The sequence below is a fragment of the Lathamus discolor genome, chromosome Z (genome assembly GCF_037157495.1).
Source record: "Lathamus discolor isolate bLatDis1 chromosome Z, bLatDis1.hap1, whole genome shotgun sequence".
NCBI lineage: Eukaryota > Metazoa > Chordata > Aves > Psittaciformes > Psittacidae > Lathamus > Lathamus discolor.
This window is the reverse complement of record NC_088909.1, coordinates 85179171-85200668: the sequence shown is the minus strand read 5'-3', so window position 1 is coordinate 85200668 and position 21498 is coordinate 85179171. Positions and strand designations below refer to the sequence as shown.

Genomic DNA, 21498 nt, shown 5'->3' with positions numbered 1-21498 from the left:
CCTATTTCTCCATAAAACCAAAAAAGAACAACCTTTATTAAATTCTATCAACACACAGTACTTCCAGTATAAAAGAAAATTAAAAGCTGTGCTAGGTAATACAAAACAGCAATAAAATTACTGCATTTCCATATCCTTTTTTTCCTCACTTACTTACTTTCTGGTTTGGTTTGTTTAGTATTTTCTTGCTTATATTGATGTTTCTAAGATCCGTGATTACTTAATCTCCTTCCTTCTTACATTTATGTAGAGGTCTCTTTTTATTCCATTATTTACATAATGCCTCTTATTTTCATATATTTTTAGAAGAATAGTTCTTGTAGGTCAAATTCTAACAATCCACCATGAAAGGCAATTAACCTCAGTAAAGTCATCAAGTCCAGTTCCTTCACTTCTAGGAAGAAATCCAATATTTAAAATCACTGCACACAACCAAAAATCCTTGAGATGCCCTGTACTGCACCATCTTATGGTCAACTGCATTTGTTTAGAAGACCTGAAAGTACTGCACTACTTCCTAATTTTTCAAGAGAGGATTACATTCCCTGAGGCAGTGTCTCAGGGGTATCACAGCACAGTTTTCTTTAACAACATTATTTATTTGTGTTTTCAGTTCATTACCTTTGGCTGTGGTGCCAAACATCTTACATCCCTAGGGCTGGAATCTCAGAAGGGCTTCCCTGAAAGATTTTAGCTGTCTCCACAGGACAAAAGGAAGTCAAGAACACACTTCTTTGCAGATTTATTTCAACACTTATTTAATGTGAGACAAAGTGGGGCACAAAATTACAAAATGGAATATATAAACCTTTAGAAACAGTTTTAAGTAATGTTAAGTTTGATGGTTTTGTAACAGTAGCAATGGAAAATTATTGAGGTGCAGGATACATAGAAAAAAAATTGAGTGCAGCTGGAGAACATACTGAGAATTCTTGTACAAAGTAAATCGTTATAGTTGACATAGTTTTAAGAGAAGCAGTCTAGAAGAACAGGACGCAGGGATAAGGAGTATCTGGGAACAGCAGGTGTCCAGGATCGGCTACAGTTAAACTAACTGATAAGTAGGAGGACAGGAGGATTATTATGTCTCTGGTGCTAACGAACTAATTAAACTGGTATGAGCATCTACTGCGTGTGCTCCAAAGGCTGCATGAAAGTGATGAAGATTGTTGGAAGAAGTAAATGACCCTCAGAGACCACCACCACAATTCGGTACGCATGTGGGGAACTCTCTGGAAAATGATGTAATCCATATGTAGCCTCATGAATATGTATGTGTGCCCAGTGGCTATATAAGGATGGCTTGTGTAACAATAGGGAGACACACGTTAGGAGGAGCTGTTCCCCGTGTCTCCCGGCGCCGCAATAAAAAATACCTGCTTGTCAGCTTGAAAACTTTGTTGGCAAGTTTGTTCCCGGAGTTCTCTCCGTATCAAATGTCAACAATATAAATGTAAACATTTTATTACTTCCAAAGTTGGAAAAAACTGAATATATAGGATAAACTATCTCAGCAGTCAGTAGCTATGTCTACTTTTGTTTTATAACCTCTTCAGTGGTTTCCTGTTCTACAGCGGATGACTGCCTACTGGTTTTGGTTTCCTATCTAGCTACTATGATGCACTTCTTTACAAGATAAGGGAAAAGAACTCTGGGATCTTCCCAGTGAGATTGATAATGGCTCACAGATACGTTACATCACTAACCTCCAAGTAATTTTCTCCCTATTGAAAATGGAAGAAAGAGGACATAAGAAAGAATTGCAGTCAGCGTACAGACATCCTAACTTCATTTGGTTTTTGGCCTGTCTTTCACATTTCTGTCAGGTAATCTCTGGAACATCCAAGTGCCAGCTTAATTCTACTGACTTCCAGCAGGGCAGAGAGTGGCTTGGGGAATGCAGACCTGATTTGGCCTTTTCTTCTGCAGATCTCAACTGAGAGCACACTTCAGCTCACTTACAGGCATTAGCCGACTTTTAGTGAGGCTCTCAGAGTCTCACTTAGGGTGAGAAACATTAATGCTAATAAGAAAATGCATACCTGAACTGGCAGTGTGTTAGGCCACTGGGTTGTCTGGACACACAGATCCCACTGGGCTTTCAAAACTGAACTAGTATTTGTAGTCTGGTTCCTGCATATCTTGTGAGCATGGTCATAAGGACGATGCTAAAATTGCTGTAAGAAAAGAGTCTAGACAAACAGAAAGTTAAAAAGAATATGTTTACTTGTATGCTCTTCAATTAAAAATAGTCAATTAATTTAAATTTAAACAATTTGTTATAAAATATTAAAGCAACTGAAGACACAAATTAATCCTAGACTTTTACAACCCATATACCCAGTCAAATCAATATTTCTGTGAGTCCAGGCACTGAAGTTTACAATAACTATTATGAGGAGAAAAAGATCTGTATCTTCTCTGTGCTAACTAGAAGATAGTCTTCATGAATTAAGGGTTCCATTATCATCAGACCTTTTGGTTAAGGCAGTTCACTCAGCCTTCCCAGTGGCATTTGACTTGAGACCACAACTCACGTTTGAATCTTTAAGAAAGATAAGTAACTAGGAAAAATGCAAATACCATGCCAAGAATTTAAGCTGTAAAAAAGAGCAGCAGAGATGTAAAAGTTAGAAACTACTTTCTGGGCTGACATTTCTGATGGACTTCTGAAGAGCACTCCCTGGCTCTGCTGTACAAATATTCCAGATTTCTGCAAAAATGGTGTTATCCACATTCGTGCTATATAATTTGTCATCTTAATTCCATGTGTCGTTATCTCAAGTTATAACTGCCTTTTTATATTCAAGATTTTGGTCCTGAAAGCACCTTTTTCCACTATTCTTCTGTTGAATTGGACTGAATAAATTAAAAAGTACCCAGCAACGGCATCTGTTTAGAAGAAAAAAGAATCCCAGGTCTGAGTCTTGTCACAGCCGGTTGCTGTTCATTGTCACACACAGCTATATGTTGCTGGCTATTCCCACAGCCAGTTGCTTCACTACAGGTATTTATATCAGCAGAGATTTGGCTCACAATCAAAGAAGCTAACAGGAACTAAGAAAATTATTAGGCTGAATGACACTGGGCTAGCTAACCTTGCTCCTGATGAAAAGCATTGATATCCCTAAGAATCTTACTGGCCAAGTTCTGGAAGATACAGTTCAATCACAAAAGACTTTATGACTAGATATTTGTAAAGCTAGAGTGGCTATTCTCCACAAGAGAAGGAAAAGAATTCCTGTGACCAGTAAACTTTTCCAAAGGTCCACTAATACTAGCTGACAAGCAAGTCACAAGTACTGTTCAGTCCCATGTGTAGTGAACACCTGCAGCTTCTACTGCTTTTGAAAGAAGCTGAGTATTCGGCACTTTTGAAGAAAAACACAACATGAAGTCCTATCCTCAAGGGAGGACCTTTTGTCCAGTTCTTTCTTGCTTATCTTGTAGTCACCACGTCCAAATTGCCACATGCAAAATTAACAGCTGATTTGAAAATTGCAACATTGCAATTCTCTACATTTCAATTTCTTAGTTTCTTAAAGCTCAGCAACAGTACTGGTGAATGATACTTAGCTACTTCATCATTAAATAATATTTGAATACTAAACCATGATCAAAACCAGTCAGTTGTAGGAATACAAGGCTACCTCAAAAGTTCGTCTTGACCAGGCTTGCACTTGTTCCACTGAATCATTTCCTGTGGCCATCATCACTCCCTTTCTTCATTCACTTTTTTCCTTTTACAAAATGTGGGGCAACATGTGTGCTAGAAAAATTGATTTGATGTTTTACATACCTCCTCAAGAAAAGCTGCCTTCAAAAGTATCCTCAAAGTATGCAAAAATCTAACCACAAAACTGGTCCCAAAAGCCTAAATTGGTTGGTACGCAAGATTATATGAAATGAATTGGTAAACAAATAATTACATAGACTATCAAACAAAATAAAAGTTAAAAATCCTAAGCTTTATTCCTCTCAGTACCGCATTTTCAGGTGCTTACATATTAGCTATTTTGAGAAAGGTGACAACACAAAGTAAACTACACTAACATTCAGAGGATCTGTATTTGTGTTTATATTATGAAATCCAAAAGAGAATTCGCAGTGCTATCAATTTATGCAGGCAGGAGAGGACCATGACACAGTGTAAAAATGCTAAATCTGAAACACAACTGAATGACCAAATTTGAAGAGATTTTAATAATATATGTTGTATAATTGTAAAAGTGGGATCAGACAAAAAGATGTAAAAAGATTCACTCCATATGAATGCTAAAATTCATGTAGCCTCAAGAAAAACCAAAACCAAAACCAAACCAAACCAAAACCAAAACCAACAACCAAAACCCCAAAACCTTAATAAACTGAATAATCATAATAAACCTGACAAGTATAACCATCACGTTAGCACTGTCTACTGGGAGAGCCTGTATTGGAATATTCTGGAGATGGTCTGGAACTACAGAAGTCTTTCTTAGAGGTGAAATTAACTACATAAGCACTGCTCTGTTAAGGAAAGCAATCACTAGACATTAGTAAAATATGGAAAAAATGTAGCTTTTGGAAGACATACTATAGCAAGAAATCAGTTAGTCAAACAAATCGCAACACTGGATCAACACTAAGGCATTAGAAATGTAGCTTCCTACATGAGGTTAGAAAAAGAACAGAACAGTTAATGCCTCTCACAGTCAGCAATTAAAAATCCATGTACCTTGCAGCTTTCCCAGCCATGAGCAGAATTAGGCATTTGCTTGGTTTCACTAAGCTGCCCATTTAAATTTACCATTTCTCATTCTGCTGAGCTGCTGGTCTCGTTGATTGGTGCTCATGACCTGAATGTAGAAGGAGTAAATAAAAAGACAATAGATTAATAAGTATGTTGGATCTGATTATTCATTATGCATAATGATTATCTAATTAATAGGGGTATTTTGCTGTACATATATTTTCTAGCAAGATTTCAAAGTGTTTCACAAACATTAGGATATCAATCAACAACCCAGAACTCCTTAATGCCAATTATTTCCTCTGTCAGGAAAATTTGATCCTTCTCTTTAACAAATATTAGCACAGATAGGCTGGAATATCTCAGGAAATCCTGACTTCTATGTACACAAAAAAGAGAACCACACCTACCTGATGTTAGAAACATATATAGTCATTATAAAATAGAGAAAATTGAGAAGTCCATGTCACTTCAAGGCTAGCCAAAACTCCTATCTCTGATTAAATATATAATAAGGTACAAACACTTCTACATTTATAATTGTCCCTTAGATAGAAGGAATAAAATGAGCTACAGAGCTGACAACCTGATGTCCAATCTGCATTCAGTACACAGAAATCCAAACAGGACTCTGAGAGCATCTAGAAATCATATATTCTTGCAGTATAATGCCAGTGATTATAATACTTAATTATTCTGCACTGATGCAATGTTACACCTGAGTGATTGGAAAAGAAAAAAAAAAAGAAGAAAAAACTACTTTTTGAATAACAACATTTTCTTAAGGGTTGCCAAGGCCACCAGTTAGTTAGAGTCTTTATGCAATCTACTTAATATCACATTTCAATTGCTCCCTTTAGAAATAAAGAAAAATTTTCTTTCCAAGACACACCAGTATCTTTGTAAGAACTGAAATGATAAAACTGGAGTATCAGGCAACATGAAGAAGATAATTAAGATGAAATCTTGCAAATGATGTCTTAATGACAAAAAATTAACTATTCAAGGATTGTGCAGCTGTGCTTCACCGCGAAGACAATGCCTGATTTCCTCAAAGTATGTTAAAAGTCTCAACATAGACCACAGTCTTGGCTTACAGTACACGTAACTTTGGGGCTTTTTAACAAAGCCCTTTAAGATAAAAATATATTCACACATAGTATCTCAAATGGGGAAGTTTAAAGCTTTTATCAGTTAAAATTGTAATATTTTAAAAACTAAAGCCTATGAAGTTGACACAAACTATAGAAATGGTTAGAAATACTGAAACATATCTTAACTATGTCATCTAACTAAAGGAAAATTGATTCCAACTATTATTAAGTTATCTCTTTTATTTCCAAGGTTTTGATCAAGACTGCCTTTGAGGAATCTGTTCGTCATAAAACTCTAGAATGCAGCACTTTACATAGTGTCTCACAGAAAACGTTCTTGGTGCATTATTAATTACCATCAGTAATGCTTGTTCCACTTCCCTTTTTACTCAAGTCATAATGAATGAATTATGATCATTCTTTCCTGAATTATGTTTCTTAATCAAGCTCCTAGTTTTACATGGATTTTCCTCTGTTCCTCAAGAACTATTAGAAGTTAACCTATACAAAATGAAGACCCTTACTGATATTGTCATTGTATCTATAGGCAAAAATTTAAAAGTTTCAGTGGTAGGGATTTCAGAAACTGGTAAGATCTTACCATAAAGTGATAACTTCTTTATCACATAGCTGTTAACTTTGCTATTACTCCACCACAAAAAAAAATGTTTTCTCTTTTGTGACGCTGTACTCCACAGCTGTGCTTACAGCACAGCAGCATTAATGGTATCTTCAGCATTCTACTGCTAAACATGATACATTATCACAGTGAAAAATTGCTCAGTTTACACCAAAATAAAAATTTAATCAATTTATTAACAGCATGTAATTAACCAGCAATCAGTGAGCTGTATATTCAAGATTCAGCAATACAAGTGAACCACAACATTAGATGCATACAAAATATTAATAAACCACGATACTAATGCATATGAAATGCTTATAATAAACACATACAAAACCAGCCTCCTACAACAACCCTCCCAAAAAGCTCTAATCACACACAGGTGAACACAGTTACAAGCGCACATCTTTGTCACGTGACCTGTGAGTAGTTACAAGCAGACACCCCCCATCTGGGAGCATTCGTCACCTCCTTACACATCTCCCGCTAGAGGTTTGGGTGCTCTAGCTTTCCATGCATCTGTGCAGCTCCTTACAACCCATTGAATCATACACCAGTGCCAAAGCACTCCACAACCTCATATATGCACATCACAAGTGTGGGTGTTTATTGTTGCAGCCTGTATTGACAGTTCACTAGCTGGATACAGACTGAGTCCAACAGGGAGGGCACTTCTTGCTTAGGCAGAGGTTTTGATGCCAGCAGAGCAATTTTTTATACTTCTTTTCAGGACGTCTCCCTCTTCCAAGAGTCTACATGCAGCTACGATTGCATTAAGCTAAAGAAGCTATAGTGATCAATCTCCCAATGTAACATTCTCATAAAAACAAAATCACAAACATTGTGTCTCCAGAACTCAAATCTGGAAAAGAAACTTTTCTTCCTACTCATCTTCCATGCCCTGCACAACAGCACAAGGAGGGGCACCCTTACACCAATAAAGAATGGAATACTTCTCACTTAACTTTAGATGTCTGCATCTGAACTAGTCACCTGAGTCCTGTAACAGGTTTTAGATTTCTGTTTTAGGATGAAACAAATCACATACTAGACTTGTATGTTTCTCTCCACTGACAGAAGATTTTTGACTTCTAGTTCAGGTGTAAGTTTGAGTTGTATAGCTAAATTTATGCAAGCAGAATTTCATACCAAATGTTTACAATGTCTTCTAAATTGGAAGCACCAAAAAATGGAGCACCTCTTTCTTTTTTTCTTCTTTTTTCTTTTTCCTTTAAATGGAGAGGATGGTTAGTTGCTTAGTGGTTCCTTCACTTTTTCCTCCTGCCTCCAGCTACTATCCATCAAAGTCAACTTATATCCTACAAAAAGAATACCATTAACACATACCTATACTGTACTGGTCAGATACATTACTGGAACTAGTACCTCTGTTTCAACACAGTAAGACTTACTTAACACAAGAGCTTGTCCATTTGAGGCATTCTTTAATGGTCTTTTTCCTACTACAATCTTTCGGTAACTGATGACTATGCACACTTTGACAAAGACTCTTGATATGCTATTTTTGCAGGCTGCCTGCTGAAAAACTCTTTTTCAACATAACTTTGAGTACTGGTTAATTATATAATGGAAAATAAAGCTGGGAGAACTTTATGCCTGCCTACAGATGGGTGGTATGTTTCCAAGTACTGCAAAAAGTAATTCCCACATAGGCTGTAGTGGCACCAGCTTGATAGTAGAGAAATCTAGTATTTTTAAAGGTGTTCTACATTATTGTCTTTATATTAATAGATATACGTAATCTAATATAAGCAGTTCACCTTCAACTGAATGCTGATTTCTGTATGTCACTTCTGATTTTTCACATCATACCAGATACAAGACAGTAGGGCAGGTAACACAAACTATTTCAAAGATCACACATTCCAAAATTCTGTTAAAATTCTAATTACATTGGTGAGGTGTCTTTTCCCTTTCAGGCCATAACACCATCAAAGCAAACATATGTTTGTTTCCTTTCTTCTTCCAGGTCAAATTTCTTAAATTGTATTTAGACATATTTGCCACCTCAACCTCCAATCACTGTCTCTGTCATCTTGTAAATATAATCAGAGATGGTCTGTGAGTGCTAGGCAGTGATTATTTTACCCTGCAGTGCTAGTCACCTTGAAATAAGAAAATTTTGCACATGGTGGCATATGGTCTCCAAAAATTAATAATTAAACCCCAGATATTCTTGCACAATTTCCAGAACAGTAGCTTCTCACTTTGCTGATAAATCAATTAATTTAAAGTAGTCCTAAACAAGCTTACATTCCACCCTGTCTTTGTTTCGGTTTGAACTTCACCCCAATGCCAAAGCTTTTGCCATATTGCCTAAAATGTTGTCACTTATCTACACCCATGTCCCTATCTTCCTCCCTTTCCTCCTTCCTCTTTCCCGTAGGGCTGCAAAAATTTCAATAAGCACTTCTATTCCCCTAATTTCAGTTCACATTCATGGATTTGATTTTGCCTATATAATTTCTTTCATATACCCTTTATCTTCCCATTCTCTTTCATAATACTGTCTTCCACATGTCTAATTTGTCAGTTTACTTGTTATCTGCATTTTAAATACTTCACAAACTTTTATTTAACCACAGCTATGTTTTGATTCTTATATTTGTTGTGCAAAGCTCACAGAATAAGCCATTTAAATCTTTAACAGACTCTTCCCTTACACTGCTTTTACTGTTTTTATTATGTTAATACAGTTAGACAGGCCCTACCAGATTCATCTCTCACCTGATGCAGTGGGAGACATGTCAATTTACTCCAAATTTGGATTAGAATTACTCAGATCAACATATAAGCCAGGCTTGCAGTATCTGGGTGTCAATCCAACAAATTCTAGGGTTTAAGAATCAAATCCTCGGAGAGTCTGCAGTTCCATTTGAAGTGCAATTAAATTCAAAAGATAGGAATCATCTAAGCAAATGCAAATGTCTAAAATGTAGCTATATGAACTAGTTGTCTAGACTCTCTTTATAGTCACAACAGAAAGATAAGCACTTTTGTGGTATGATTCATCTGACCTTTTAGAAATGTATGAGATCAGCTGAACCCTGCAGGCACTTGTTTCTGTGCTAAGACTACAAAAGACTAAAAGACTTTTCAGATGAGGCTATCTCATATGTCCCTTAAGCAACTATAAGGGGAATCCAGAATGAATAGCCCAGAAGATGTCTGCAATGAAAAGGCCTTAAGTTAGCAGGATGAATACCAAGCTAAACATTTCAGCCTAACTGCCACAGACATACACAGACAGACACCCTTCCTGAACACTTCTCTGAAAGGCATTTTAATGGCAACCAAACTTTTATTAAAGTCTGAATTGGGGGTGCTAGTCCTTCCACGACTAGGAATCTTCTTTATTAGCAGAGATAAATTATTTTAAACTAGGTTAAAGAAAATTTGAAGGAAAAAACTGTCATTATATATAATGTCAATAATCCTTTCTTAAAATCCAAAATTAAAAAGGTAAATTTGGTGTACAGTCTTAAACTAATTAAATTACTTTCTTCCTTTCAATTGATGGGATTCCACCAATCTTTGCCAACATTAATACTACACAATACAGTATAAACAATGATACAAGTTCTAGAAACACTCAATCTGGTTTCCAAAATCAAAAGGAGTAGCAGAGCCAGGATATTGCTACTACATTCATGATTCTAGGACTAATCAAGAATGGTTGCTTTTATCAGTATAGAATCTGAATGTCAAAAGAGCATAAGTTTCCACTAAGTCCCAAATTCTAGAAAATCTCACAACTTTAAAAGATATCCAAAACTCTTGGTCATAATCTGTGATGTGATCTAATGGACAGGAACCAAACTAAGTGACCTTTGCTGCATTCGCAACCTGGCAACCACAGTGAAAAGAGATGGTGGCTTTTAGACAGCTTTGTGTTTCTGTACATCTTAAGCAATGCAAGCTCAAGCTCCAACCTAATATATTTTCATGCTAGTACACGCAGAGTCTTGGGGTATGTCCAGAGAGCTATCCAACAGCTGAATGTCACAATACCTCTTGTGGAACATCTCAAGCTGACTGGTGAGTTTTCAGAGCTCTTTAATATAGCAGTGCTCTTTTAAAGCAGAAAAAAGTACCCGGGGGATCAGGCAATGAACAAATAATTCAGCGTCTAAAGCTGCATTCTCCTTCCTCTACTCACTGCATTCTACAGACTACTGCACACTATAGGTGTTTGTTTCTTCTAATACAGTTCAAGAGCAGAGCAGCGTGATACGTTGCCACCTGCTGTAGAGTTGATGTAAAAACCCTTGCTGACTCCTATATGAGCAAAGGCTGCGTTACTGCAAAAGCATATCTCTGCGTGACCCATCCCGGCAATGCCGTCAGCTATGCTCCTTGCTGACTCACGTCTTGCCAAGAAATTCGCTCTGATGAAAAAAACTGTCATGATGCGGAGCAGGCAAGAAGTGGGACTGCAGAACTTGCCTGAGAACGGGGAGGGAGGGCATAGGAGCTGGAAGCATTCAAATAGGAATGCAAATATACATGTTTACCGTTGTCGACAACCAACATGTTGATCCTGCCATAAGATGCTGGAGAGATGCTGATACTTTATGACTGTTACACAGTCACTCATGTAAATGGGCTGCTTTTAGGGGGAGGATGAAAGTCAGCCTCACATTAATTATTTTGAGCTTTTCTTGCACATAATTTACCAAACAGATCTGTGTTTTATAATGGAAACCTTGTTCAAATTACCTGCCCAGTACTCCTGTGTGCAAAGATCCTCTTAAAAGTGGTAAAGCAAGTACCATGCACAGATTTTTTAAAGACAGCAATAAGCTCACAATTGCTATTTATAAAGATAGTGTTTTCCTTAGTAACAGATTGTTAATATAATTAAGTTTGGAAAACCTTTTCCTTATTTCCAAAGAAAACAGTTTTACTTGCTGCCAGCTGCTTTCTATATACTCCTATATAAAACCATATGAGATATATGGTTTTCCCTTTCTTTAAAATATGCTATTCTATATGCTGCTGTGAGGAACTATTACAAAACCAATATTCATTCTTCAGATGTGATTTTCAATAGCAGATTTATGGGTAGCCTTAATGCCAGTCTTGAAAGAAGCAATGTGCATTCTATGGTCATTCAATACCCTATAGCACAGTGGTGTTCTACTGCCCCTGCAGCAGAATATGTCATCACAAATATGTTGTACATGTGCACCCTGACACTGAAAGATCTCTGGGGACATTGATCTTTTGATTTCCTGTGAGGAGAGATTTAATTGATCACCATTTCTCTACAGTTTAAAAGGAGAAATTAGCATTCCTACAAAAATATTCCAGGTGCTTTTTGGCAAAATTGTTGACAGATGTTTTTTGGACAGTTTGAGAATGTTTCTCATAGCAGGAACATACTCATGACTCCATGGCTTACAATGCTGGTTTGGCTTATGCAGGGTATTCATGACATTGTAAAACATTATCAAACTGGGGCTTGGGGGGGGTTGGGGGGGGGTTTGTTTGTTTGTTTGTTTTTGTGGTTTTTGGCTTGGGTTTTGGGGGGTTTTTCTTAGGTTTTCCCCAATTCATAAGTTTGTAAAAAAATTATTCTCATAATTATTAAAAATATATAAACTACGTATTGCTTTTAAGTGTTCTACATAGACGAAGAGGCAAATATATAATTACTCAATGCACTGTAAAGAAGCACTTCTTTCCATGCAACTGAATATCTTAACATGCCAGTAAGTCATTATGGTAGAAAAACCTTTCTTGCAATTAATGAAAATCTGTTCATAACTTTAGTCATGATAGGTTGTTACTCATGGGGAAAAGACTGACAATTACATGGAAAAGCTTACTCGAGTGAAAAATCCAGATGCCCTAGGAGAATCTTGTAAGTATATATGAATACATTCAGTAGGCCTGTAGCATGTACAGGCTCATCAACACTGAGGATGGAAGGCACGGACCCAGAGGTAGAGTGTAAGCTGGATCATTTATTGCAAAGATTACATGATATTTATATGCTTCCAAGCAATTAGCCAAGCACATCTGCGTTTGCCTTGCGGTTACATCAGGTGAAAGGTCTATCTGATTTTCTTATCGACATCCTCTTTCCAGTTCCGACGTCCTTGTTCCTTGCCAATTCCAACATCTTTCGAGTACCAGCCAGGGATGGGTCACTTTTAATTGCCTGCTGTAGTTCCTCCTTCCCATGGTCTCTGACAGTTACGATACATTCCAACCCCCACAAACACTGTCTTGTAAGTGTCTGTCAAGATATCAGCTGATGTGTCTGTGGAAAAAAATGGGAGAATGTCTTTTCAGACATAGCAGATACTAGACTCCAGACTATTTTCGATCTCTTAATACTGATTCCAATTCACATGTTTTCTCTGAAAAGGATATATACTTGATACACACACTGACCATTATATAACAAATGACATAGTCAGAACACCAATTCTACAACAGGAGAGTGAGATATTAGAAAATAGAGCCCTTTCAGACTGAGATGTTCAATATTCATAGGATATTATTGTTACTACTATCATCATCACAAGAAAAGAATGCTGGAAGGTTCCAAAATACATCAAACTGCACTGCCACAGTACCCATATGCATTAATGTTAGCCTGTTTTGTTTTTTTTTTTTTTTTTTTGTCTAAAATTAGGATTTCAATTGTGTACAAAATACTGGTGTTTTGAAAAATGTTTCTTTCAGTTGGAATAAAAAATTTTAATGTGAGTTTTGAAATGGGTGATCTGACAAATCAGCTACGTCTAATTCACATGATGGGTAGAGAATGGTCCTGGATCATGCAATTACAAAGGCCCCACTGCACAAGGCAGTAGCCATAACATGATAGTCCTTTGAATGTGAAGCCCCAAAAGACACAGCTTGATGCCTTGTGCCTTCACCTCCAGACGCTCAGTGCTTCTGTCTGAGACATGTCGAGCAGAAGAGAAATGGTGAGACTCTACCGTACAAGGCACAGATCTACCTAGAGGCTATAGCTGCATCTAACACTGCACATGAGAGGAGACAGACCTTGTGGTCACACAGTAAACAGCCAAATACTTAACCTGGCAGAGTCAAACGGTAATCAGTCCACTATCCACACATAAGTTACTACAAAGCATCTGCTTTTCCATCACGGTAATCACAACAGATATGGAGAAAAAAACAGAAAACACAATACTGAAAAGGTCTTTCAACAAGCTACAGAACTACAGATAACACTAAAAATTCATTAATGTTTCATGTAAGCTAGACTATGTTTACTTTGCACTTTGAGTCCTTCAAAAACCGTTTCAAAGAACAAAGATGACCTTTAGTAATTAGATGTGCTAATGCTGTTAAATACATTCAACCTCCTTCCTCCTGCTTCCCTTTTCCCTGTTTCCTTCAAAAAAAAAACCCAGGACAGTACCAGCCTTTGCCTGGCTCCAATCACACTGTGGCATTTGCTTGGCTAGAGCAGCATATGAACATATGTGATCATAAAAGCATGGGAAAATCTCCTTCCCCCTGTGAAAATAATTGTATGTTCTACTGTTCTACAGAATCCAACATTAAAGATTACTGGTATTTTTGAGATACAATTCAAAATCAGAAAGTTTCCACAGAAGTTTTTATCAGATAACTCCATAATACCCACAGTGTGGGAGGAGGGTAATTACTGTCATTTCATTGCTCTCTCTCTATCTACAATTATCTCTTTGTACTAGTAATCAGCCTTATACTATTTGATCTCCTTTGCTTTTTATGCGCCTAATTACAAAGTAGCAGTAGATGTTTGCATCACAAAGACTGGTTTGAGTACCCATTGCAATCTTCTTCAATTTTCAAACGTCTGCATTTCCCCAAAGAGACAAGAATGAAAACACGTATTTAAAAGCTTATGTACCAAAGGCAGTCATGTATTTAAAAAACCATTTTATGCAGAAAGATTTATCAGATTTTTTATACCAGCAGTGTGCAATACAAATTATCATTTACAGATGATCATAGAATCATAGAATAGTTGGTGCTGGAAGGGACCCCCAAAGGTCATCTCGTCCAGCTCCCTGCAATGATCAGGGACATCTTGAACTAGATCAGGTTGCCTAGAACCACATACACCTGGACTTGAATGCCTCCAGGTATGGTGCATCCAACATCTCTCTGGGCAACCTGTGCCAGTGTTTTACCACCCTCACTGTAAAGAATTTCTTCTCACATCCAGCCTGAATCTCCCCTCTTTTAGATTAAAAACTTCACCCCTCAGTCCTATCACAACGAGTCCTGCCTAAAAGTCTCTCCCATGTTTCTTACAGGCCCCTTTTAAGAACTGAAAAGCCACAGTAAGTTCTACCCATATCATATCTTCTTCCTCCTGAACAACCCCAACTCTCTCTCTCCTCACAGGAGAGGTGCTCCATCCCCCTGATCACTTTTGTGGCCCTCCTCTGGACCCTCTCCAACAGGTCCATGTCTGTCCTGTGCTGAGGACTCCAGAGCTGGCTGCAGCATCCAGGTGGGTTCTCACCAGAGCAGAGTCAGAATCACCTCCCTCCCTGCTGGCCATGCTCCTTTGGGTGCAGCCCAAGACACAATTGGCCTTCTGGGCTGCAAGTGCACACTGGCGGCTCATGTTCATCCACCAGTACCCCCAAGTGGTTTTCCTGTGAGGTACTCTCAACCCCTTCATCCCCCAGCCTGTACTGATACCAAGCGTTGCCCCAGCTCAGGTGCAGGACCCTGCACTTGCCCCGCTGAACCTCACAAGGTTTGTGTGGGCTCACCTCTCAAGCCTGTCCAAGTCCCACTGGGTAGCTTCCCATCCCCGAGCTTGGTATCAACTTGCTGACAGCACATTCAATCCATGCCATTGATGAAGATATTAAACAGTACTGGTCCCAGTACAGATCCCTAAGGGTGCCAGCTGTCACTGGTGTCCATCCAGACACTGAGCCACTGATGACTATATTCTGGATGCAACCATCCAGCCAATTCCTCATCCACCAAACAGTCCACTCAGTCAAATCCACACCTCTCCAATTTAGAGCATATGTGCTTATGACAGATGCATAAGTCATCTCTCTATGTCCAAGACCAGGAACTTGTGTTCTGTTTCACTTACATGCACCAGACATAAGCCTTGTTAAAAAATTAGATGTGGCCAAGCATTTCAAAACAATACAGTAGTTCTACATTCACATAACCTTATTTCAAACACCAAATAAGTACCTAAATTTGGAGGCTGATTTTCAGTAGTTACATGGATCAGAAAAACTTGTTTGGATTTACTGATATAAAATTGCTCTTTGGAGAAGCTTTTCTCTCGCTTTTAACTATACTGCTTATTAAATACTAGAGATATATGTAGAAAAAGTCCTGCAACCAGATGTACTGTCATGTTTCATGACTGTAAATGCCACTGTGCCTTGTGGCCTTTTTATATGGAGGCCAGCTCAGTCCAGTTACAGTGTTATTCCTCATTACCTTTATTTTAGACCTTAGGGGTGGTCCAATCCTTCAAATTTGTGTTAGGAAACAGTAAAAACCATACTTCCTTTTATCCAGGAATACTCTGGTTTATTACAAATTCCTCCCTCAGCTGTGACCTTGCAGAAAAGTCAGCTGTGGCAAAGGAAAATAGCTTATGCCTTGCTTTGGTATAGGCACTGGTCACCAAGATATTATTACAGCTGCATGACAGATTCAGTTTAGCATTCCAAAAAAAGAAATAGTGCCACGACAAGATGTGAGGCCAGTGCTCCTCCTATTCATGCAAACCTTACAAAATGCACATCTTTTTTACCTCTAATTTAACCCTAACTGATACTGAAGACCCTATCAGAGATACCTACAACCAAATCAATTAAAGATGTTTCTCCAAAGACATCTGCTCACCCAGCCTTACTACAATCAGCAAATGCAGTCATTCCATTCTGGTTTTCTGGAAACTAACCTCAGCAAGTGTCATCATAGGCCTTAATGAAACACAATGACTGCACAACAATGAGAAGTCACTCAGGCTGCAGTTCTTCCTCATCAAATAATGCAGACCTTACCAGATGCTGCAGTTAAAAGCAACAACTATTCTTAAACAAATGCAATATACCCCACAAAAACAGTGACCAGACAGTCTTTTCTTCAGATTAACAGCTCCATCCCCTGCCTGGAGACCTCACAGTATCCTGGAACAAAACTCATCTTCAAACCCCACTGGGTTCAAAACTGAATCTATCCACTTTCCCATTTCCAGTCATAACCAATGTCTAATAAAGCCCATGTGCATCACGGCTTGTCACTTCTGCAAGTGGAAGGTTCCATCCTAGGTCTCAGACAATAAATGCAGTTCATAACAATAAAACCCATTGTGTTTATGTTCTGGTGCAGTTGTTTCTAACTTGTCTGTGGCCAAGGCTAAAGCTAGGATGTTCTTAGGGCCAAGGTTTGTAAAAGGAATGACCAAATGCCTGTTTATTGTTCAGTTCTGGGCATGCACTTGGCTAAGATGGAAGCTAAGACAGAGAAGGACAAACATGTTTGGGGTTGTAACAAATATGAATTAACTGGTTAAGACTTAGACAAGGCTTAAGGTTGGGGCTGGATTATCGTTTGATAATCAAGAGCTGTAGGGTTTGGCTCACTGCAGTATCTTCAAGACTACACTACTGAATCCATGGTGGTATTAGTACGCAGGGAATGATTCAAATTTAGTGTTAGAAAATGCTTATCTTACGTTATTATAACCTAGGAAAAACTCTAGGTATAGTAACGAGTTTATGGAAAAATATCAGAAACCTTCTTTATTCCTTGAGCCCCTAGGCCTAAGAGAATGTCTAAATAAGTGCCAATTGCTAAAGCATTTAATACCAACAAAGTCAGCACTTCTCTTTAGCTAATGCTAAACTGAAATTATGACTAAATCTTTACAAAAGAAAAATCAATATATAAATATGTTAACCTCAAGTTAACAGATGGCTACTGCGTCGATTGCTAGAATGAAGACTTGAGCCTGATAGAGGGCGATGCTTCCTGTTAATTCTGATAGTTGTCAGTCACTTCCTATAGATTTACGTGATGACTGGGATAAAGATAAGGTTTCAGAAAGCAGGAATGAAGAATTTAGTTTACTGCCTGAAAGCATATGGCTGAGGTAAGGAAATAGAATCATAGAATCATAGAATAGTTAGGGTTGGAAAGGACCTCAAGATCATCTAGTTCCAACCCCCCTGCCACAGGTAGGGACACCGCACACTAAACCATCCCACACAAGGCTTCATCCAACCTGGCCTTGAACACTGCCAGGGATGGAGCACTCACAACCCCCCTGGGCAACCCATTCCAGTGCCTCACCACCCTAACAGGAAAGAATTTCCTCCTTATATCCAATCTAAACTTCCCCTGTTTAAGTTTTAACCCATTACCCCTTGTGCTGTCACTACAGTCCCTCCCCAGCATCCTTATAGGCCCCCTGCAGGTACTGGAAAGCTGCTATGAGGTCTCCACACAGCCTTCTCTTCTCCAGGCTGAACAGCCCCAACTTTCTCAGCCTGTCTTCATACGGGAGGTGCTCCAGTCCCCTGATCATCCTCATGGCCCCCCTCTGGACTTGTTCCAGCAGTTCCATGTCCTTTTTATGTTGAGGACACCAGAACTGCACACAATACTCCAAGTGAGGTCTCACAAGAGCAGAGCAGAGGGGCAGGATCACCTCCTTAGACCTGCTGGTCACGCTCCTTTTGATGCAGCCCAGGATATGGCTGGCTTTCTGGGCTGCGAGCGCACACAGCAGCCGGTTCATGTTCATTTTCTCATCGACCAGCACCCCCAAGTCCTTCTCTGCAGGGCCGCTCTGAGTCTCTTCTCTGCCCAACCTGTAGCTGTGCCTGGGATTGCTCTGACCCAGGTGTAGGACCTTGCACTTGGCATGGCTGAACTTCATAAGGTTGGCATCAGCCCACCTCACAAGCGTGTCAAGGTCCCTCTGGATGGCATCCCTTCCCTCCAGCATATCAACCGGACCACACAGCTAGGTGTCATCGGCAAACTTGCTGAGGGCACACTCAATCCCACTGTCCATGTCAGCAGTGAAGACAAGACCGGTCCCAACACCGATCCCTGAGGGACACCACTCGTTACCGGTCTCCAGCCGGACATCGAGCCATTGACCACAACTCTTTGTGTGCGGCCATCCAGCCAGTTCTTTATCCACCAAGTGGTCCATCCATCAAATTGATATCTCTCCAATTTAGAGAGAAGGATGTGGTGTGGGACAGTGTAAAACGCTTTGCACAAGTCCAGGTAGATGACATCAACTGCTTTACCCTTGTCCATCAGTTCTGTAGCCCCATCATAGAAGGCCACCAAATTGGTCAGGCAGGACTTCCCCTTAGTGAAGCCATGCTGGCTGTCACCAAGCACCTTGTTGTTTTTCATGTGCCTTAGCATGCCTTCCAGGAGAATCTGCTTCAAGATTTTGCCAGGCACAGAGGTGAGACTGACTGCTCTGTAATTCCCTGGATCTTCCATTTCCCCCTTCTTGAAAATGGGGGTTATATTTCCCTTTTTCCAGTCGTCGGGACCTTCAGCTGACTGCCATGATTTTTCAAAAATGATGGCCAGTGGCTTAGCAACTTCATTCGCCAGCTCCTTCAGGACCCATGGACGGATTCCATCAGGTCCCACGGACTTGTGCACGTTCAGATTTTTAAGATGGTCTCAAACCAGATCCTCTCCTACAGTGGGCCCAAAGTCTTCATTCTCACAGTCCCTGCATCTGCCTTCTAAGACCTGGGTGGTGCAGTCAGAGCCTTTGTCAGTGAAGACCGAGGCGAAGAAGTCATTCAGAACCTCAGCCTTCTCCAAATCCTGTGTAGCCAGTTCTCCCGAGAGCTTCCTCAGGGGGCCTGTGTTGTCCCTAGTCTGTTTTTTGTTTGCTACGTACCTGTAGAATCCCTTCCTGTTATCCTTAACATCCCTGGCTAGGTTTAATTCTAACTGGGCCTTAGCCTTCCTAACCTGGTCCCTAGCTTCCCGGACAACATCCCTGTACTCTACCCAGGCCGCCTGTCCTTGCTTCCACTTTTTATAAGCCTCTTTTTTCCTTTGAATTTTCCTCAGCAGCTCCTTATCCATCCAAGGAGGTCTCCTGGCCCTCCTGCTGCACTTCCTTCTAGTTGCGATGCAGCACTCCTGAGCTTGTAGCAGGTGATCCTTGAATATCAACCAAGAGTCTTGGGCCCCCCTGCCCTCCAGGGCTATATCCCATGGAACCTTACTAAGCAGGCTCCTGAAGAGGCCAAATTGCTTATGTTGATGCCCCTACAGACATCTCGTTGTGATTCGGGCTGAGCTTGAAGTAAGATATGGCAATGAATTTTCATCACAAATACATAATCACATTATAAACACAGCAGAGAAGAATATAGCATATATAACAATCGGGAAGTTATGAAAATGTGAAAAAGATATCCAATATTTGCCATAAAAGATTTATCTTCAATCCCTGGGAAAAAAAAAACCGTTAAAATGAAAAAAGAAAAAATTATATATCTATCAGCTTACTAAATTTACCAAACCATATCTGGGATAAGTTAAAACTATTCATTGATCTAGAAGCTTTGGTGGGGGTTTTTGAGGTGTTTTGTTTTGGTGGTTTTTGTTTGTTTTTTTTTTTTTTTTTTAATTACCTAGAAAATAGGCATTTTTGCATTAATATATCTTTCACAGTTTGAAAAGGGGAACTGCCACTTTGGGTTTGATCATATTGTATGTGGCTAAGACCCAAAAGTGGGAAGCAGCAGCAGCCAAAGCACTCCACACTAGTGAAGACTCGCATCAGGGGAAATTGACAATTAAGTAGATACTGCAATAGCCAAATTTCTTGGAGAAAAAAAAACAGACATTGAAGCAGGCCTTTCACTATAGAAAAAGGCTTACTTTGGAATTACTGTCTTTAAGAGAGGAAATTTTGTGATGGTTTCCTTGTTTAACTGTGTTTCACAGATGTAAAAGATTTTAGAACAAGATCCTTGTATTGCTGTAAAGGTTTATAAAAGGCAAATTATAAATTACAATTTTGTGGATGTTCAGGTATTTTACATCTATGCCAACTTTCTCATGCTATCAGACAAAATGTTGCTGCAGTATATTCACATACTGCGGAGCTTTACCAGGACATCTGTGGCTCCAGTATACCAGATGGTACAGCTGTAGCTAGAGTTCAGTTCTGTAGATGATTTTGAAAAGATTTTCTATGTCACAGTTCGCATTACAGAAAGAACAGTTGAGATGGTATCAGGGTAAATGAAAAACAACAAACAGAAGGACTCTCCACTCCTTGATTCCTGATTGAAATCTTTGGAACTTGAATTTCTATTGTAGTCCTGAGACTACATCGATAAAAGCAGTTCTCACCGGGATCACACTAAGGATGCTGCTCCAGATGCTGAGCTGAATCCATTTAGTGTGTCTACATATGAAAAGCTTTATAGAAAGGCTGGATTGGAGAGAAATGCTGGAAACCGTAAGCCAGAGCCCCGTCTGAAACATCACTACAAAAGTTAATTGAAGCTCGTACCCGGGGAGATTTCCTAGCTTCATAATTAGCGTCGGTGGAAACACTGAAGGATGAGCAGTTCCACCAAAGAATCCACTTTTGGGGGCTCTCATTCGTTTCTCCACAGGAACGCCCCTGGAGCGGCTATCCTCCAACACGGGTAACACCAGCTCCCGCACCAAGCCCTCAGGCTAGCAAGGTCCCTTCCGCCCTCTCCCCCCTTCCCCGCACCGCCAGGGCCGCTGACTGCGGAGCTCGGTACAGGAGCCGGGTACAGGACCCCGCGGCGCTCCCGCCGCCTCAGCCCGCCCACAACGGCGCCACAGCGCCCACCCGCCCCGCGCGCGGCCCCTCCCGCCTCCGCCAACGGCCAGCAGCTGCCCGCGCACCAGCCGCGGGAGTGCGGCAGCCAATCAGCGCGCGGGAGCGCTGACAGGCAGCGCCGAAGGGAGGCGGAGCTGCCGCAGCGCTGAAGAAGGAGGGCGGTGGGACGGGCTGG

At 39.9% G+C, this 21498-nt stretch overlaps 1 long non-coding RNA gene across 1 annotated transcript; it reads right to left on the bottom strand.

The window, feature by feature from the left end:
- Positions 1-12421: 12421 nt before the first annotated feature.
- On the bottom strand, positions 12422-21295 carry LOC136005037 (uncharacterized). The gene is made up of 2 exons (XR_010608669.1): positions 21021-21295; positions 12422-12740 (listed from the first exon to the last, which is right to left on the bottom strand). It is a non-coding gene; the product is annotated as an uncharacterized LOC136005037 (long non-coding RNA).
- Positions 21296-21498: the final 203 nt, after the last annotated feature.